The sequence below is a fragment of the Crocuta crocuta genome, unplaced genomic scaffold (genome assembly GCF_008692635.1).
Source record: "Crocuta crocuta isolate KB4526 unplaced genomic scaffold, BGI_CrCroc_1.0 scaffold564, whole genome shotgun sequence".
Taxonomy (NCBI): Eukaryota; Metazoa; Chordata; class Mammalia; order Carnivora; family Hyaenidae; genus Crocuta; species Crocuta crocuta.
The window spans coordinates 355,651-377,269 of NW_027533010.1; the positions used below are offsets into that span (position 1 = coordinate 355,651).

General features: G+C 37.0%; 1 long non-coding RNA gene across 1 annotated transcript in view; it reads right to left on the reverse strand.

Annotated features, from left to right (window-relative positions):
* Positions 1–8,555: 8,555 nt before the first annotated feature.
* LOC144216425 (uncharacterized) overlaps positions 8,556–21,619 on the reverse strand; it is a 22,795-nt gene continuing 9,731 nt past the window's right edge. Inside the window, exons 2-3 of the long non-coding RNA XR_013330667.1 lie at positions 10,797–10,937; positions 8,556–8,663 (exon numbers count right to left, since the gene is read on the reverse strand). This is a non-coding gene — a long non-coding RNA (uncharacterized LOC144216425). The remainder of the gene's footprint in view (positions 8,664–10,796; positions 10,938–21,619) is intronic.

Below are 21,619 nucleotides of genomic sequence, written 5' to 3' on the forward strand. Positions count from 1 at the left end.
AATTTTTCTAAAGTTTACCCCTCTTTGCATTATCTTTCAAATTTAATGATATGCTTGGATACTTCCAAAAATAATAACTTTTAAAGACAAATGCTACATTCCTTAAAGTCTTTACATTTATATTAGGAAAATCTAAGCAAATCCAGTTATTTTGGATTAATAAAATCACAACAATTTACTGTCAGAAAAAAATAGTGTTTGATTAAATACCAAATAATTATTTAACTAAGCACCTTACTTTTCTTCCATGATTGTGGAACCACTTGCTTGCTCTTCATTATAGAATTATTGGACTGCTAATGCCTTTATGAGCTCTAATCACTTTTTTGGCCTCTTCCCATCCATGGCTGTAGCTCTAATTGAGTTCACTAAGGAAATAAATTATGCAATTGTCCATAATAAGATTGACAAGCCAATTTTCCTACTTCCTAAACAGCCAGTCACAAAACCATGGTATCTAGCAAAGAATATAAGAAATCAGAAAAATCCCCATTATTAAAAGTCATATTTTTCTTTCAGATTAATTATTTTTCTAAACTTTGAACCCTATGCATTCATTAACTTGCACAAACAAATTATACAATTAAGGTATATGGAATCGGCCCAAAGCAGAGAGCTATTTATTGAACTTCCAATATGTTCCAGGCTCCAACTGAGCACTTTATACCCATTACCTTATTTAATTTTCACAAAGGTTCTAAATTATGTCCTTATTTTATAGTGAGGTAAATGGAGACTCTCTGTAAGGTTGATTAACATCCCCAGGGCATCCTGGTTAGGAGATATCAGAGTAGATTTATACTGTCGAAGAATTCTTAAAGACCACCAGATTTTTGTTGTTGTTAAGTCCAAATCTAGACAAAGGAACAGAGGCCAGTGGAAAAATTCACTGAGTAGTTGATTGAGGGAAAAAAAAGTCAGGGGTTTCCGTGCTAAAAAGGAGGAGTCTGTAATGTGTACTGTAGTTAAGCACTAAAAACTAGCCTTCTGGATGGGGTGAGTGGGTGGCTCAGTCAGTTAAGCATCTGGCTCTTGGTTTTGGCTCAGGTCATGATCTCATGGTTTCTTGGGTTCAGGCCCCATATCAGGCTCTGTGCTGGCAATGCAAAGCCTGCTTCAAATTCTCTCCCTCACTCTCTCTCTGCCCCTTCCCCACTCACACTGTCTCTTTCAAAATAAATAAACTTTTAAAAAAATAAAGAAAATTAGTCCTCTGGATAAAATCAAATAAATACATATTTTGTGTACATAATGTGTTAAAACATATTCCCATTCCCCAAAGGACTTATATCCAGAATTTATATATTTTTTAAAACTTTCAAAACTCAATGATAATAATCCATTTTTAATTAGGTAAAATATCTGAGCCAAGACTTCACTAAAGAAGACATACAGACGACAAACACATGATAACATAATCAATGCCATTGGTTTTAATGCACAGTTAGGAAAATGTACATTAAAACTGTAATGAAATATCACGGTAACCTATTAGAGTAACTAAATTCAAAAAATTAACAATACCAAATGCTAACAAGGATGCAGAGCAACTGAAACTCTTTTACATTGCTAATTGGAATGCAAAATGGTACTGATATTTCAGGAAAGTTTGGGAGTTTCTTAAAAAATTAAGCATATACCTCCCATATAGCACAGCAACTGTACTCCCTAGTACTTCTTTAAAGAAAGAAAAAATTACTTCATAAAAAAATCTGTACATAAACATTTATGCAACTTTATTCACAATCTGAGAGGGGAAAAACACAAATATCCTTCAGTAAGTGAATGAATAAGAAGGACCATTAATGAATTAACAGACCACAGTTCATCAATTAAAGAAACAAATTATGGCAAGTTCAATAACATGGATGAATCTCAAATTATGCTACGTGGAAAAAGATCCAGCTTTAAAGGTTCCATACCCTATTATTCCATATATATAATATCATATCCCCATACACAAAGTAGCCATATCAATAATCATCCAAGCTGGAACTTCTTTGAGGGAAATGACCACAAAAACAAATAAAATTACATGAATTTCTGAAATATTATTTACCAACTAATTACTTGCAGCATATTACTAAACTACCAAACACTTTAGTCATTTATTGTTTATTTATTTCTTCTAAGTTTATTTATTTTGAAAAAGAGAACGTGTGCACGCATGCATGAGCAGGGAAGTGGGGCAGAGAGAGAGGGAGAGAGAATCCCAAGTAGGCTCCACAGTGCCCAACACAGGGCTCGATCTCATGAACCACGAGATTATGACCGGAGTCAAGAGTCGGAGGCTTAACCAACTAAGCCACCCATGCACCCCCTAAGCGGTCCTTTAAATTGTACTATCCAAATACTATTTTTGAAAATAAAAATAACATATCTGTGCACATTAAATAAAAGTTTAGAAACTCATATTGAGTATTTGAATATTAACAAATAAAATCTTCAAGCTTAAATTATTCTCATCTTAATCAGTATTTTAAATAACATTTTTCTCTTATACTGTGTCCTGGTATTTTTCTGAAGAATTTATTTTCCTATATAATCTTATTCTTTTTCCATCTTTTTCATAAAACTCCCTGCAGTTTTCTTCAACATTTTTACAGCGACATCCTTGATTGACACTTCTTATAGACTATATTTTAATTATTTTTTTTTATTTTAGAGAGAGAGAGAGCACAAAAAGGGGAAAGGGGCAGAGGGGGGAGAGACAGAGAGAGAGAGAGAGAGAGAGAGAGAGAACCTTAAGCAAGCTCCATGCTCATCACAGACCCTGATGCAGTCTTGATACCACGACTCTGGGATCAAGACCTGAGCCAAAACCAAGAGCTGGATGCTTAAACAACTGAGCCACCTAAGCACCCCTTGCAGACTATAATTTAAAATAAAAACTATGTATATGTGCTGAGACGCTAAAAAAGAGCAATTTCTGCTAAATAGGGGATATTATCAATCATTTTATACTAAAATATATCAATATTTCAACCCCAATATTCTCACAGGTACTGCCTTTTTTGCTTTCATTCAAAATGCTTTTCTTTACAAATATTTTTGCCAGACAAATCTAATGGAAGAAGTCATCTCTTTTTACAATTCTTTTAATGCTTTACTAGATTTGGACGCTGCAAAACCATAGCTCTCAGTTTCATTCCATTCTGGCATAAAATATAAATTTATCTAATTAAAAATAGAAGCTCCATCAAAAGATCCTCCTCATAAGTCAAGATATTTCAATATGCAATTATAGAATTTCAAATTTAAATCTTATACTCCATCTGAGATCATAAGTTAATTTGTTCAGTTCTGTCACTGGAAAAAGTTATATGTCTTAAGGTTTTGCAGTAATTGTAATTTGCTAAAAGTTTCAAATACTGACATTTGGGGAACTACATTCATTAACTACTCTGATTAAAACTTTCAACTTGTTTTGACAAAAATGCAGTCAAAAGGTAGAACTTGCGTATAGTAAGTTTTTGTATCATTGCAATTAAACTTAAGTTGATTTACAAAGAAATTCTCCAAAGGCTTAAAGATCCCTAAAATCCATTTGATATGGACAGCAAAAAGAAAAAAAACATGTATCACCATGTTACAGTACATTTTTAAAACTCAAATTTTGCTATGTCACAAAAAAAGTATAGTTCTGTTTCTATATTAAAATATTTGTAAATTTGTATAATTACAAATCACACAAATTTGTAGAACTGCAGCTTCTATTGTATAGAATATTATACCACAAGCAATCCTAGAGTCAGGTTTCAATTTAATGAGAACATTATTTTTACCATGACCTTGTACTGCACCAAAATACACATGCACATGACATGAAAACAAGCAATTTTACTAACAACATTGAGGTTTGCTTTTTTTCCTTCTGAATGAATGATAGTATTCATAATAATGTCAGCTGTTTCAGCTTTGACAGAAAAAAACTTCCAAAGTTTTACCTTGACTCCTACAAATTGGATGAAAATAGCAAACTGTTACAGGAATAAACAAATAACTTTTAAAAGTAACTAATGGCAGGATATAAAACTGACATTATTTAACTGACAACAAGTTCTGCTGGAGGAGCTGACACATTAAATGGTATTGTTTCATAGGTATACAGTAAAACTGAGTCAAAAAGGAGCAAAATTAACTTAAAAGACTAGTCATTGGATACAAATAAAATGTCATACTTCCCAGAGTGATGTATAAAGTCAAAGTCTTGCAGACCCCCATGTTAAATTATGGTCTTCAGATATAATGTTCTTAAAGGAGCTATTAACAAATGCAGGAGATGCATCAGTTCCATGCCTTTGGGTTTTCACTGGTCGTTATATTATTCTGCATATGTGTCCCACCACCACTCTCATACCTTTTGGGTTGGTAAATGTTCATAAACATTCTGCATGAGTTACCCTTGAGAATCAGAAACTTACTAGCTTATCATTTTAATTCCTTTTTTTTTTTATTTTTGAGAGCCATTAAAGATTTTAAAGTGTTACCAAAGACCTGAATGTATAAATAGGTTTAACTTTACAGCTTAGAATAAACGGCAGTACCACGTAAGGACAGTAATCAGACCTCTCCAGATGCCCTCTAGAGCCGGGCAGCTCTGCCTCTATTCTCCATACATTTTTTTCTTATCCACCTAACCTAAAATCCTCATTTCCCTCTGGCTCTAGTGACTGGTGATGACTTCATGAATTTCACAGTCAGTGGCATGGGCCACAGCACAGCTGGCCAGAGCGACACGAGGCTACTTCCCCGCTGAACCTGGAAGAAATGAGCTGTTCCATTTCACATTCTAATGCAATCTGTTCTATCAACAAGGGCCCTGCCTGCTGTCCTAAGTAATACTTCTAAGTTTATACCCTAGAAAAGATTTCCTGAAATGAGAAAGTATACTCTGGCTTGAACAATTACCACCTACCAAGTAAAAACAAACAACAGTGTGTATGCTTTTGAAACAATGACATTTGTCACAAAATCACCCATGCTAATATATAATGTGATCTTGCAAAACTATGGTTCTTACCAGTAACAAAATCCTTAACTAACTTGATAAAAGCCCGGTAAGTTTTCAACTCACATTACTCATATAGATAAAGATTACATTAACGCAACTAACTATATCACAGATGAACTTTGAAAACATTATGCAAAGTGAAAGAAGTCAGACGTAAAAAAACACATATGGTATTATTACATTTATATGAAATGTCCAGAAAGGGTGAATTTATAAAAACAGAAAGCAGATCAGTGGTTGCCTGAGGCAGACGGTGGGAAAGGGAACATGTATATAGACACGAGAGATCCTACTGGGAAGATGAAATCCTAAAATTGATTTATGATGATAGTTGCACCACTCAGTAAAGTTACTCAAGATCAATGAATTACACACTTGAAATGGGTAAATTTTATGATATGTAAAATAGATGTCAATAAAGTTGAGGGATGGGAAATATGTCTTTAAATGACATGCAAGTGGGTGGGAATCGTGGTTGGTAACATCTGATAATGTATTTTACATTGTGCTCCATGATATATTTCATATCAAGTTGAAATATAGACAATTTCCTTAGAATTGAATAAAGCATCTGACCATGACCTGATTACTAGTATAACTACACAGGAGATGCACTATGTGATTTCTACTCCATTAAAGGCATAGTAACAATGGAAGCAGTGAGTAACAAGCAGAAGACTGAATTTACTCTGTGGCTCAACCAGAAATACCCAAGACTGTGCAGTAAGAGAAAGGAAGGAGAGACTCAACAATGAATGTTAGAAGCTATTGACTTGAGAACAAAAGCATTCCCAGGTGTTTTCTCAGTGTTCCTGACCTTTCCAGGCTCAGTCTCTGTTACTGACAGAATGTGAGGCCTAGCATTCAACTGCTTCTCTGCTTTAAACATACAGATTCCAAAATGCTATGACTCCTTGAAAAGCTATTAGAATATGCTGGACTGATCTCAAACCCAAGAATGATTCAAGAAAGTCGGAAAAGATCTGTGCTTAGAAAATGGATCTACAGTAAAACATTTTTGTCTTTCTAAATGTATAATAGTTTTCTTGACACAATCATGTACTCACACACACATACACAAAAACAAAACAGAAAACAACCCAGTCCTCCCTTGAAAACACGCTGGTCTGCCCACGGTGTGCTGAGTGCTCAAGTCCGTAGTTCTTTCCCATAAATCTGGGCACATCTGCTCCCATCCCCCCATCAATTGTATCCCATGGCTTCCCAAATACTACTGTTTACTCCCAAATCATTATGTTATTTAAATATTACCAGTGATATCAATGAAACTGATAGAATAAGAGCCTCTAAAAACTCTTTTCTCCATCAAAGCATTAAGAACACTAAAAAATTATCAGAATCAACATTTTCAGGGGCGCCCGGGTGGCTTAGTCGGTTAGGCGTCCGACTTTCGCTTAGGTCATGATCTTGCGGTTCGTGGGTTCGAGCCCCGCGTCGGGCTCTGTGCTGACTGCCAGCTCGGAGCTGGAGCCCGTTTTGGAGTCTGTATCTCTCTCTCTCTCTCTCTCTCTCTCTCTCTCTCTCTGACCCTCCCCTGCTCACGCTGTCTCTCTCTCTCTGCTAGAAATAAAAAAAACATTAAAAAAAAAATTAAAAAAAAAAAAAAGAATCAACATTTTCAGGGGTGCCTGGATGGCTCAGTCTCTTAAGCATCCGACTTCAGCTCAGGTCATAGATGATCTCACAGTTCCTGAGGTCAAGCCCTGCATCGGGGTCTGTGCTGACAGCTCAGAGCCTGGAGCCTGCTTCAGATTCTGTGTCTCCCTCTCTCTCTGCCCCTCTCCTGCTCACGCTCTGTCTCTCAAAAATAAATAAACGTTAAAAAAACAACTTTTTCAGAACTCTGAAAATTAATTGTTCACAGCAATCTAAGGACTCTTTATTCAGGAAAAAAAAAATGTTGAATCTCAGTAAGAACAAGTTTTGTGGCATTTTAACTTGCCATATTCTCCTCTCCATATCCCCAGCTGGGCAGCAGACTTAAAAACCAACAGCACACCATCGTGGTAAAAAATGAAAACAAAAACACAACAGCATAGGAACCAATGGACAGAGAAGAATGGCTTGTGGCTCTTCCAAAGCCCCATTCCCTTAGAATGGGTATTATTTGACCAACCTAGTGGCTCTCCAGAAGACCTCACTCAAAGGCTTTACTGACCCAACTCAGAGCGAGCTCTATGTGAACAGTATTTTCCCCCAAAGATAGTCAGAAATAATCAGAGGAAATTGGTTAACATCACAGTTGCCTGAGGCGGTGGGTTAAGGTTTGAACAAATGGTAGATTAACCGAAAACTTAGAAAATCAGGGTAAAGAAATGTCCATAGGGGGCGTCGAAAACTCTGACACACTCCTGGGCATCCAGAAGGCCAAGTACATGTGTACGTCACACCTATTTTCTGAATTTCTGCTGTAATTACTGTCAAAACCACATCATTTAAAATTTATAGAGTAGCCCATATGACTTTTAATTATAGGTGACTTTTGTCTCCCCAACATTGTATTAACAGCTAATTTTTATATAGCATCATGTGCCAGGCACTGTTCTAAGTGTTTTAGATATGTTGGCTCATTTCATCCTCATAATAAATTAAACACGTTATTATACCCATTTTACAGAGAAGAAAACTGAGGCTCAGAGTACTTAAAATTCCAAGGTCAACTACTACTCGATGATGAAACTGGGATTCAAATTCCAGCCTTTCAGTTCAAGAGGTCATGCTCCTAAGCACACAGTAATATAATTTTTTAAATTTTTTATAGAGAAAAAAATAGTGCATGAGCAGAGGAGAGGGGCAGAGGAAGAGAGAGGGAGAATCTTAGGCAGGCTCTATGCTCAACACAGAGCCTTATGCAGGGCTCGATCCCACAACCCTGGGATCATGACCTGAGCCAAAATCCAGAGTCAGACACTCAACCGACTGAGCTACCCCGGCACTCCTAATATCCCTTCTAATTTGGCGTTTAGCTTATAGAAAGGGCAAAGGCTTTGGAGTCAAGGACCTGTGAACATGCCACTTTCTAATTTGGAGAAACCATTTCATCTCTGTGAGTCTTGGTTTTCTCCTCTTTAAAATCAGTCCAATAATAACACTATTTCTTTTAGATTATTATGAACATTAAACAATAGTATATATGGAAATACACTTTGTATATTGAAAAGTGCTATAAAAAATATTCCCTCTCAGATGTTCATGTCAAGGAGACAACAAGAACAGTGTGGTGGAGAACAGTCAACAAGACCGAGGTTTGATTCTGACTTGAGCATCTGCTATCTCTCAGACCTTGGGCAAATCATTTCACCTTCACAGGTCTTACTGCTGCCATCTACAAAATAAAAATAATACATGCTAACTTTTAGGGTCCTGAGGATTAACAAGAAAAAATAAACAAAATCCTGATAGACTGTACTCAACAAACATCATCTCCCTTCCTATTCGCCTCATATCATAAAGCAATGACCCGCTCCCATTATCTTTACTTTGCTTTATTTTGCTTCATAACACTTGTCAGCCTCTGACATATATTGATTTCTTTATTTTCTGTCGCTCCTATCCAGGATGTAAATGCCTTCAGGTCAAGGACTTGTCATTTTCTTCACTGCTGTACTCCCAACATCTATAACAGTGCCTAGAAAAATAATAGGTGCTCAATAAACATCTGTTGAAGGACTAATTATTATCATCTGTCATTACCATTGTTATAATTGAGATCATAGTCTGTATCACTATAATCAATTAATACAAAATGGGGCAAATATTCACTAAGTAACTTTAAAGTACAAAATATGCTCTCAGTCCAATTTTCTCAAAGATTAAGTAGCAGGCTACTTTAGGTATTCATTACATGAGAATCAGTGAATCAAAGGGTGATGTCCCAGAAATTTATCTTTAAACTGAAATCCATCATTTTCTCCTTTTTTCTTTTAACTCAGACTTCTGTTTATTAGCTATTTAAACATACAAAATTCCATTACAATTTGGGAAAAGGAATTAAATTTTAAAATTTAAAGGCTTTTAAATTTTAAACTCAAAGATCTGAAAATAATTTTATTTTCCAATATGTTCAAAGACNAAAAAACAAAAAACAAAAAAAAAATTTTATTTTCTAGTTATCATATATTTAAACTCCAAATATTTTCTCTGGCCCAGAACATTTGTCATAATTTTTATGAAATGATTCTTCTAAATTTTTTCCCTCTCTTCAGTGTTTAGAAATATCTTTAGATAATTTTTATTTTTATTTTTATTTTTTTATTATTTTTTTTAATTTTATTTATTTCTAGGAGAGAGAGAGAGACAGCGTGAGCAGGGGAGGGTCAGAGAGAGAGGGAGTCACAGACTCTGAAACAGGCTCCAGGCTCTGAGCTGGCAGTCAGCACAGAGCCCGCCGCGGGGCTCNTCTGAAACAGGCTCCAGGCTCTGAGCTGGCAGTCAGCACAGAGCCCGACGCGGGGCTCGAACCCATGAACCACGAGATCATGACCTAAGCGAAAGTCGGATGCTTAACCGACTAAGCCACCCAGGCGCCCCACTTTAGATAATTTTTAATTCACTACAGTTTAAAATCTGGGGTCAGCTCACAGGGAATCATTGAAAAGATATCAAGGAAACAATCCATATCTTACAAAGACAAACTTTCACAATGAGAAAATAAAACCCATAGCATTAAAGTGACTGCCTCATTGTCATTTCAAATGGTTTCACTGTGCCAGGGGCCTACGTGAGGTTAAATATGATGATAATTCCAAAGCTACAGCTGCAGTCAAGACCACCCAACTACTTGAAAGTTCAGGGACACATAGTGGACTTTCTTCCACAGCCTGGAAGGTGTTCAGAGGTGCTTATACACATACTGGGTCTTTGGCTCTAAACACAGTAGCAGTTGGACCTCCACTCCCTGTACATACTCAAGTCCAAAATTTGGAAATACTGATATCTCAGCAAATTATATGTTTACTCAACTAAATGTAAAGTGTGAACAGTTTCATACTCTGGTCTACCTTCTTTCTACCTGTTAGCACAAGGTGAGTGGAGGAATGAATGAAGCTCCTCTGAGCTGCCCGAACTGAACACCTGAAGAGGGACCGCAAAGAGAGGTCGGTCAAGGGAAGTCCCAGCCTGACTGCTGAGCCAGTTCCCCGCCCCCTTTACTCACTGACCATGACCTCCAGAGCACAGAGGTGGGATCCATAACAAGTGTATGACACTGTGAAGTGACTTCTCTGGAACTAATACTTTAGGTACATCAGCAGGAATTAGCAAATGCTGATTTTAAGCTCAGCGTTACTGCAGGCAGTCAGTGCAAGTTGGAAGATACGGACTCCTTACATGTTAGTTGGGGAGAGTGTCATAAATGGCACAAACTAAAAAGGACTAGCATATAGTACATAGTGAAGAAATTTTTGTAAACAGACCCTAGTAAACAAACCATGGTGGTTGTAAAGAGCAGAGTCAGGCTAGCATTGAATTCTGGCCCCACCATCTATTTACTAGCTGTGTCTTTGCATCCGTGTTTTAATGTTGCTAAACCAGAATTTCCATGTCTGTTTCATTATGATAACTCTACTTCCCAGACAGTTCTTATATGGATTAAAAGCCAGCTGCCATAGGTGCTCAGTAATAAGAACATTAAGAGCAACTATAATAGAGTATAATCTCGTAGGCATTTTTCTAAGCATTTACTCACTTAATTCTCCTAGGAATCCTCTGATGGTTACAGGGTAGAACACTGAGATGCAGAGAGGCTATAGAGCGGGCTCACCTAGTAAGTGGCAGGGCTGACAGCTGACTCATGACCCTCAGTCCTGGTAACTTTTTGCCTTTCATAAACGGTAGCCAGAAAGGGAGGTCACCAGAGACAGGTAATGGAGTAGATGTTTAGTCACACCTCTAGGACACCTGGCTGCGACATAAAGAAGTAACTAGTTGGCGATAAATTTTTTATTAGGACACATATACAAGAAGCTAGAATCTCTTTAAGGAAATGGGATATAAGCCAGTCACTATTCTACTCAGCTACCTATAAGGAAAAAAAATTTTTAAAAACCTCTTTATTCCTATGAAACCATTAACTGTAACAGAACAACAATGTTGTGATAAATATCAAGATTCTATACCCGCTATAATGCATACACATTTATGGTGTTCCCTGCAGCCTAAATAGTCTTTGTTTCGGTTGCTGTTACTTAAATCAAGCAGTTGCATCCCACTCTCGCTTGGAAGCCACTTAGAGCCTGCAGCACCATTATCCTCAGCAGCCTGCCTCGCTGCTCTTGGAGGCAGCGGGTACCTCAACGAGGAGGAAACCTCAGCAAGTGTTACAGCTGCCTTTAATCTCTATAACGACAGCACTTAGACCTAATTATCCAGCCAAATAATTCATGCTACAACAGTGGGAGCAAAGGCTCCTTTTGGTCTCTTTCCTCCCAGTGTTTTCATCAAACTAAACTCAGAACACCGTGGCAGTTGCCATGAATCACAAGACTGGCTTTCTGCAGAGGTCAAGACTACCTTAAGGACGCTTGATCACAGAAAAGGTACAGTCCCCGAAGTCCTGCAGTTTAAACAAGCCTCACTACTGAATGATGGTCGTCTGGGTTGCTGCTAACTCCAACTGTTAAAATCTAGTCTTCTAAAAATGAAGAACATTTTTTTATCTTAATATGTTCCTCAAAAATATAAAACCATAGTTTTCACATGAAATGGGGCCAACATAAAGGCAAGAAAAGAAAAACATGAGATATCATACCATTACATTCACAGTCTAAGAAGAAAAATCAGTAAGAAAAATGTCCCCGTGGGCTAGGGTACACGTGAAAGATTTTATAGCAAAAATATTCTTATCCCCATTTTGCAGACGAATAAAATAAAAGTATACAGCCTGTTCAAGGTCATATAACCTGTAGGTAAGAATTCAGACCCAAGTGTTCTGACATCAGAATCTAGACTTGCTCCATTCTGCTACACTAGCTCTCCTGAAAACTGAATTATTTGAAATGGCCCTTGAACAAGTACAGAATTTATCAAAGTTAAAAAAAGAATGCAGGACATTCCAAGAGGGGAAGAAAATAAACAGCAAAGACACAGAAGTAGACTGTAAAGTCTTAAAAGGATATTCTAAAGAGGATGGCACAACGTTTTGGATAATTTAGCAAGAGAACATTTTATTTATTTTTATTTTTTTTCTTCTTACATTTATTTATTTTTGAGAGACAGAGTGAGACAAAGCATGAGCGAGGGAGGGGCAGAGAGAGAAGGAGACAGAATCCAAAACAGCCTCCAGGCTCTGAGCAAGCATTCAGCACAAAGCCTGCCACGGGGCTCGAACCCAGGAACGCGAGATCATGACCTGAGCCGAAGTCGGACACTCAACCGACTGAGCCACTCAGGCACCCCGCAAGAGAACATTTTAAAATGTGAAAAGAAAGAAGGGCTCAAGAGAGCAAAATGAAGAAACTGGTAGTTTAGGGAACCAATGTGATAACTATGTGTTTGAAAATAATGTCATCTGTTGAATACTTTCTATGTTGTACGCAAACATTCTCATTCAACCATCACAACTTTGTAAATATTATTATTATTTGTTTTATTTATTTCTCCTGCTCTAACAGCAGTGTCTCTAAATGTGGAAATTCCATAGTACTTCTCTAAATTTCAGTACAAAGCAATATAGTAAAAAAACATGCAGATAATGTGAACTAATAGACTTTCTTCCATGTTCATACTTTCCAATCTGATACTGATCTTCAGAAAGAAATTCAGGACCAAAATTACTACACTTTTAAAATCTAGAACTTAAAGGGCGAAATTATTATGCACCATTTCAAAGAACTTTCATTTACAAATGTAGATGTATTTAGCATGCAGTCACAAAACTGTGTAGGAACAAGTTAATTTTATAAATAGAAAATGATTAGTGTTAATTAACTTTGAATGGATAAGTACTTAATGACATATCTTATTCTAAGCATACTCTTAAAGAAGAAAAAAATAATTTTTGTGGTAAGAGTTTAGCCAAATTCTGTCCAATTTAGAGCAATTCCATAACTATCTGTAGAAGATCCATTATGTTAAGATCTCTGGCAGAACCAAATCTTCCAACAGGCCCGATAACACTAATGGTCATGCTTTGTATCTTACGTGCTCCCACAGCTTCCTCTGCTTATACAGCTCTTTAGACCAGGGAATACATCCGTCTGAAGAGCAGCCAGTTCTTAGTCTGCCTGGCAATCCACAATAAATTATGGCTGGGCTTAAAACATGAATTGCAAGAACCCTCTCTTGGAAATCTGAGGTAAGAGACTACAAAGAAATTGCCAGCTCGTGATAAAAGCTGAGAGATTCAAGTTGTGTATGGTCCAGGCTAGAACAGCGGAGGCATTGTGCCATCAAATATAGAGGAAGCTGGTTTGACAGAAAAAAACATGAGATGGAAATGAGAGAGACCAGGCATCCCCTGAGGGACACAGAGAAAGAGATAAAAACAAAAACCTTAGTTTCTAATGTTTTCCCAGTTACATTTCCCAAGAGTCTTGTACATACTCTAGGGTCTATATTTATATTTCTGTGTGATTTTACCAGTTGTCCTTACAATAACCTTCTTGTTAAGTGCTTTTCAGTGCTGTTCTGTCCCCAGCCAGCAAGATATTCCTAAGACACCTGCTGTGACTCCAAATCAGAACTATCATCTCAAAGATTCAAAGATGACTTACGTCAAGTCCCTCATCCTAAAAATCTTGCAACCAAGTGGAAAACAAATAGGAGCCCATAGCAAATATAATACCAGATAGATCGTGTAGAAGAATACAAAGTATAATCAAAGTACCATGGGAGTAATGTCTGGTTCAAATTAGTTGTGTCTAAGTAGCTTGAAGAAGGTGAAATGTTTACTGGATCTTAAAGAATGTTAGGATTTAAAAAGTAGGGAAAAGTAGAGAATTATATTCTAGTGCAGGGAAATAGTGTCACCAAACACAGTGACAGAAAAGGGCAACTTCATTGAAGGCCATTTGTTTTGAAATTATTTATATGCGGTGCATGTAGAATAGGAGAATTTAAGAAGAGTTCAAGTAAGTTTGGTACACACCAAAACTGCTTTGTCCATAGAGATTTTTTCAATTAGAGAAATTAGCTTATTAATATAGGCTTAAAAAACTTTAAATTCTGTATTTAGTATTCACTAGAAACAGGGAATCAAGGTAAGGTATCAGTCATCCGGCTAAGTGGTTCTTGTAGGCCTTATCTTAAAAGGACCTAGAAGACCCAGAAGTTATTTCCTGAGTTAAATGTGTAAGGAAGATCGATGAATGTGTTGACTAGGAAAGAGTCCCACAGGTCCCAGTAGAAAGAGTTGGGAAAGAAATCAGTAACAAAAGGACAGAGCAAGAGGTAGGGAAGGACAAGGCAGTGCAAAGTGTAAAGTATGTGAGAAAATAGACACTTTGTGAGTGGCAACCAAGGATGATAGACTTGAGAAGCATGGTAAAATTAATTAGCCTCAAGGTTCCAGAAAAACTCAAGCGTAAAGGAATTGTCGTGGTTTGCATTTATAGTATAGAAATAATTTTTCAAACCACAAAAATCATCAGCGTATCATCAGTGTACCCTGCTGATCACTTATTAGTTTAGGGACTAATCAGACCATGGTAACCAAAACAATGAACTGCGTACCTAGAACTCACCTTAGCTACAGTTCTAGATCCTAGGAAAATTCTTTAATAATCTAACTCTAGTGGAGGGTATTAAAATGAAACTAAAATAAATATCAGACACTTCTATTTCTGAAAAGGCACTAATCCCTTCAAAGTGGAAGTGTTATTCTTTTTCTCCGTAATAGACTCTGTAAATTTTATAAATGAATTTCATATATTCAAGCAGTCTAAAATTTAGACTATCAATCTAGGTGCCATATTATTGATGAAGCAGTCACTGGAAATCACATGACCTCTTTCTGCCTTTTCCAAGCAGCTTGAAGAAACATCTGGTGTATGGTAGTGCTTACCTGACTCAGAAATTATTCAGTGAAGTGTATTAATATGCCCCAGACTTTGGGGGAGTCGGGTATCGATAAGAGCATCAGTCATTACAAGACAAACTCCTAGCTGCCTAGCTCATTATTTTGTTTCATTAGATAAAATAGTAGTTGTCCCCTGCAAAATAATAGCAAGTATGAACTGAAGCACTGTGTTCCTTCTGGGATGGAGAATGAGAAAAATATGGTCAATATGGTCAATATGTTACACTTCATATTTTATGTTATTTGGAAAACTATGTTTAGGACTTGAAAAAATTAAACTAGTATATAATACAAATTACTGAGAACTTGATGAACCAGGAAAATGATGAAAAAGTACTTAAGTGAGTCTGTGTGTTTAAAATCAAAGTAAAAAACCCCTCCAGAACAAAATTGGAGAATGACGAAAACTCACACCACAGTCTATGAAAAATATCTGCCAACCATATCTAACATCTCTGAATACAGATTTCACAAAATATATTACATATGAGGTCTCTGAAGGATCCATCTGATATTTTCATTTAGAAAATATTAAATTTTTTAATGTTTATTTATTTTTGAAAGAGAGAGAGACAAGAGCACAAGCAGAGAGGGGAGACAGAATCTGAAGCAGGTTTCAGGCTCCAGCTGTCAGCACAGAGCCCAACACAGGGCTCGAACCCAATAACTGTGAGATCATGACCTGAGCAGAAGTGGGACGCTTAACTGACTGAGCCACCCAGGCGCCCCTCATTTAGAAAACTCTACTGAGAAAGACAGACTTGTTGTGAGCTGTATAAACTTTAAGAAGTTACTTCATCTCTCAGGTCCTCATTTCTATTCATGTGAAGTAGAAAGGTTATTAGTATCCTTTTCACACAGTGATCATAAAGATTATAGGAGAGAGATGATTCTGGAAATCTCCCGGCACCGAGTACTCAAAAATATCGGTTCCCTTTTTTCACCTACTATGTCATGATTTGGTCTTCTAGGATTAGGCTTACATTAATCACATCTAAAACAAAGTAACTTTAGCTATTGGCAGTCAACTCTAAAAGCTCTCCTTGAAATCTCTAATATATAACATACATTTAGTTAGAAACATAAGGTACAATATGAAGATAGTATCCTGTGGGGCTAATTTAGATAATCAATAATGAGCTAACATTTGCAGTAGTTCAAAAGTAAAGGAAAAATGATAAAGAATTGTTCTTCTATGCTCTACAGAAGATAAGAAATGTGTAGATTATACCCAAATTACTTTGAGAAATTCCATTTATGTATACCCAAAATAAGATAAAAGGTCAGAAAATCATGCATACTTCCTTTCACACATTGCACTGAAAATAAATTTTATTTAAAACAGTGATACCTCAACCTAACAAAGTTAAATGGGCTATGAGGAAATACAGAGCCACACTGAGATACCACCTCACACCAGTCAGAGTGGCTAAAATGAACAAATCAGGAAACTACAGATGCTGGCGAGGATGTGGAGAAATGGGAACGCTCTTGCACTGTTGGTGGGCATGCAAACTGGTGCAGCTGCTCTGGAAAACAGTGTGGAGGTTCCTCAAAACATTAAAAATAGAACTACCCAATGACCCACTACTAGGAATTTACCCAAGGGATATAGAAGTGCTAATGCATAGGGGCACATGTACCCCAATGTTTATAGCAGTGCTTTCAACAATAACCAAATCGTGGAGAGAGCTTAAATGTCCATCGACTGATGAATGGACAAAGATGTGGTTTATATATAGAATGGAATACTACTTGGCAATGATGAAGAATGAAATCCTGCCATTTGCAGCAACGTGGATGGAACTGGAAGGTATTATGCTGAGTGAAATAAATCAGTCAGAGAAGGACATATATCATATGTTTTCTCCCATATGTGGATCTTGAGAAACTTAACAGAAGACCATGGGGGAAGGGAGAGGGGAAACTAGATAAAAACAGGGAGGGAGGCAAACCACAAGAGACTCTTAAGTAGAGAGAACAAAATGAAGGTGGATTGTGGGAGTTGGGGGAAGGAAAATGGGTGATGGGCACTGAGGAGGGCACTTGTTGGGATGAGCACTGGGTATTGTGTGTAAGCCAATTTGACAAAAATTATATTAAAAAATAAAAGTAAAAATAAATAAACGGGCTGTGAAAGAGGCACCCATCTAAAACCACCTCCAGGTCACACTTAATTCAACATTTCATTTTGATGTGGTTAATTTTAAAGATATATAACTTTTATAATATGCTCAAAAAGTAAAAGCACTTGAAAGCAATGAAGATGACACACCCTGGAGGCAATTATAGGTTATATAATTGGTCATCACATTTTGTTAACAACCAAAACATCGTAAATTGCAAGTCAACCAAGTATCTGTAACACAGATTTGGAATTAAAAATAAAATGGTCCTGCTTCTAAATTCTATCTTAATTCACCTATTATCATGTTTCATTCCCTAAAATTTGATATATTTTATGTCAATCAAACTGACTATATTTTTTCTATCAATTATAGCAATCAACCCTCCCAACAACCTATACATTGTTTAAGACTATGATTTGGGAAGAACTGAGAAATTGTGCAACAAAATTGTCCTTTTCTCAATATAATCTCTAGTGGTTTTTTTAGTGTTTGTTTTTATTTATCGTCTGAGAGTTCTTAAACTCTGCATTATGTCATATCATTTGGGTACTTCAAATGATTAACTCAAGAGTGCCTATGGACATTTGGTTTAAATTAGATTAAGCTCAATCATAAAAAGTCCAAAATGGCCTCTTTGAGTCCTATTATATTTCCAGTTAGTTTCATTCTTCCCCCATGTCGGGAAGCTGTATATGCATGGATCTCATTGGCATTCTACATAGATGGGGAAAAAAACTGAGATGAAGTGGCATTTCAAGTCACTACCAGAAAAAAGCTATCTCAAATGTATGGTGGCTAATGGAGAAATCATCTGCCCAAAATTATAAACAAGACTGCGTTAGAGATGGGATTATAAATTCTTAGTATCTAGAAGCTCATTCATCTTTGCAATTCCAGAATCCTGACATATAGTCACAGATCACATGTTCCATCATGAGATCATGAGAGTGTTGAGGCATCTGGGAGCAGAGAAGGGCTATCTTCCAGTGAAGGCAAAAATGCATTACTCATGCTACCACCATCCTACACCCGGAGTAACCATCATTAATCATGCCACTCTTTTCTACTGAATTGGTCTACTTCAGTAAACAACACCATTAAATGATAAAAGCCGAAGTTAAATCTATGTTCTAAAAAATGCTCAGTGTGACTTGCTTCCTTCTCATTGTTATTAATAATTATATGATAATTTGGGGCACCTGGGTGCCTCAGTTGGTTAAGCAGCCGACTTCGGCTCAGGTCATGATCTCGCAGTCTGTGGGTTCGAGCCCAGAATTGGGCTCTGTGTTGACAGCTAGCTCAGAGCCTGGAGCCTGTTTCAGATTCTGTGTCTCCCTCTCTCTCTGCCCCTCCCCACCTCGTGCTCTGTCTCTCTGTGTCTCAAAAATAAATAAACGTTAAAAACATTTTTTAAATAATAATAATTATATGATAATAATTTCCTTTTTTTTCAAGGTTAATATTTTTTATTTATTTATTTATTTTTTACAAATAGTTTATTGTCAAATTAGTTTCCACATAACACTCAGTGCTCATCCCCACAAGTGTCCTCCTCCATGCCCATCCCCCCTCCCCCCCACATCCATCAGTCCTCAGTTTTTGTCAGCATTCAAGAGTCTCTCATGGTTTGCCTTATGATAATAATTTCTTAATTAAAATATTTTAGTTTCTTAATCAAAAAAGTTTTGCTATATATAAGGGTCAAAAGACGATAAAAGATGTTACATTGCTAATGACCCACTGTTTTTTGTCTAAAAAAAATTAATAGCTTCTTCCAACCTAATGAAAATTGATCATGCTGAGTGTTATATATTTTAACTTTATAGGAAAAATTTCAAATATTTTTTTAAAAAGTAGAAAGAATCGTCTAATGAATGTATATACCAAGCAACCATCTCAAACAGTTATTAATTTTCTGCTGTTCCAATTTCACCTTTTTTCCTAAGTTATTTTAAGGCAATTTCTACAAAGCCTGTCATTTTACCCATAAATACTCATCAATACATAAAATATATATCTCAGAAAAGTACTATATGCAATATATCACTGTATCATTAACACACTCAACAAAATTTGCAATAACTTCTTAACACCAACTAGTAACCAGCCCACATTCAATTGTCCCTCAGTTGTCTGAAAACGCCTTTTGAGTTTCTGGTACAAATCAATAATCAAGATCCAATTGGTTGGTAAATCTCAAAAAGGTACTTTTTAATCTATCACATTCTTCTCTTATTTTTTTAAATGCTCTTTATGGAAGAAATTGGGTCATTGTCTACAGAATTTTTCCATTTTGTATTTAGCTAATTGGATTCTTATAATGGCACTTAATATGTTTCTCTATCCTCTGTATTTCTTAAAGCCTGGAATTAGAAAGAAAGGGTTTATTTTATTAATTAGGTGGGGTGTTGGGTTTTTTTGTTTTTGTTTTTGTTTTTGTTTTTTGGTGAAGAATACTTCATCCAGGGAGATGTTGATTATTGTTTTACTTCAAGAGGAACATGCCTCCATTTGTCCCCTTCCTGTCCACAATTAAGAATGGTCCATCCACAGGGCACCTGGATGGCTCAGCCAGTTAAGCCTCCTACTCTTGATTTCAGCTCAGGTCATGATCTCACAGGAGATCCACTCTGGGCTTGGAGCCGGCTTAGGATTCTCTCCCTCTCTCTCTGTCCCTCCTCTGCTCACACAGTCTCTCTCTCTCTCTCTCTTAAAAAATAAGATGGTACATCATTTGTCAAGTTCCCCATCAACCTTTCACTTAATGATTATTTGTGATTGTTGCCTTAGCCTGTTATTTCATTAGAGCTTACAACATGGAAATAGCATTCCCTCTGCCTTTAAGAGCAATGATTTTTCTATAAATAAGAAATTATCTTATATAAATTTTTAGGTATTCTGACATACAGTGTATACAGAAAACTGCATGAGAGAGAATCCTTCCTTTCATCAATTTTCAAAACAATGATTTGATACCCTAGCAACCTCCAAAGGTGTTAAAAAGGTGTTGTGTTTTTGCTTTTATGCTTGTTTAGTTTCATTTGTGTGTATTATTGTTACACTGCACTGTGATCGTTATTCTTTTGCCCCATCTTTGGCCAGTGGGAGCCCTTCCGATTGGCTCCTGTATAATTTTGACATGATCATAAAATGCTCGAATAGCTTTCTCTTATCTGTTCTGACAAGATGTCCCAGGCTCATCTTGTACAATTCCTGCCCCGACCTACAATCTGTCATTTCTCTAAACAGCCCTCTTTGTTTGGTTTGTTTGGTTTCTTAATGGAAAAATGATATTTAGATGCCCATAGAATAGTAATTGTGACTGTGTGGTCATTACTTCTAGGGCTTTTCAGTGTGCAAACCTAGAAAACACGTATTTTCAGATACAAAAATATAAATAAATACATAAGCTCATATATGTCCAAGTTAACAAATATAGGATTTTTTAATGTTTATTTTTTTAAATTTTTTTAATGTTTTATTTATTTCTAGGAGAGAGAGAGAGACAGCGTGAGCAGGGGAGGGTCAGAGAGAGGGGGAGTCACAGACTCTGAAACAGGCTCCAGGCTCTGAGCTGTCAGCACAGAGCCTGACGTGGGGCTCGAACCCACGAACCGCGAGATCAGGACCTAAGCGAAAGTCGGATGCTTAACCGACTAAGCCACCCAGGCGCCCCAATGTTTATTTTTGAAAGAGAGAGACAGACAGAGCACCAGTGGGGGAGGGGCAGAGAGTGAAAGAGACAGAATCCAAAGCAGGCTCCAGGCTCTGAGCTGTCAGCACAGAGCCTGACGTGGGGCTCGAACCCACAAACTGTGAGATCATGACCTGAGCCAAAGTCAGATGCTCAACCAACTAAGTTACCCAGGTGCCCCAGATACAGGATTTTTATTTACCGTCTTTGATTTTATCTTTTTTTTTTTCTTATTGTGAATATCTTGGTTGTTTTATCCTATCTATTTACCTATGTATCCCTTAATAATAAAGTAACAATGCCAACATTACCAGCTACAATACCACTGAAGGCAGTTTAAAACTTCCCTGTGGTTTTGTCTTTATATCTCACTAGTGCTGTAAAGGTTAAAATCATTTTAAAATATTGTGTCTTAAAAACACTGAAAATCTGGGTCACTGGGCGGCTCAGTTGGTTGAGTGTCCGACTTCTGCTCAGGTCATGATCTCACACCTTGTAGGTTAGAGCTCCGCATCGGGCTCTGTGCCGACAGCTCATAGCCTGGAGCCTGCTTCGCATTCTGTGCCTCCCTCTCTCTCTACCTCTTGCCCACTGTGCTCTCTCTCTTTAAAAAATAAATAAACAAAAAAAAAATTTTTTAAAAAAAAAAGGGGGGGGCGCCTGGGTGGCTTAGTCGGTTAAGCGTCCGATTTTCGCTTAGGTCATGATCTCGCGGTTCGTGGGTTCGAGCCCCGCGTCGGGCTCTG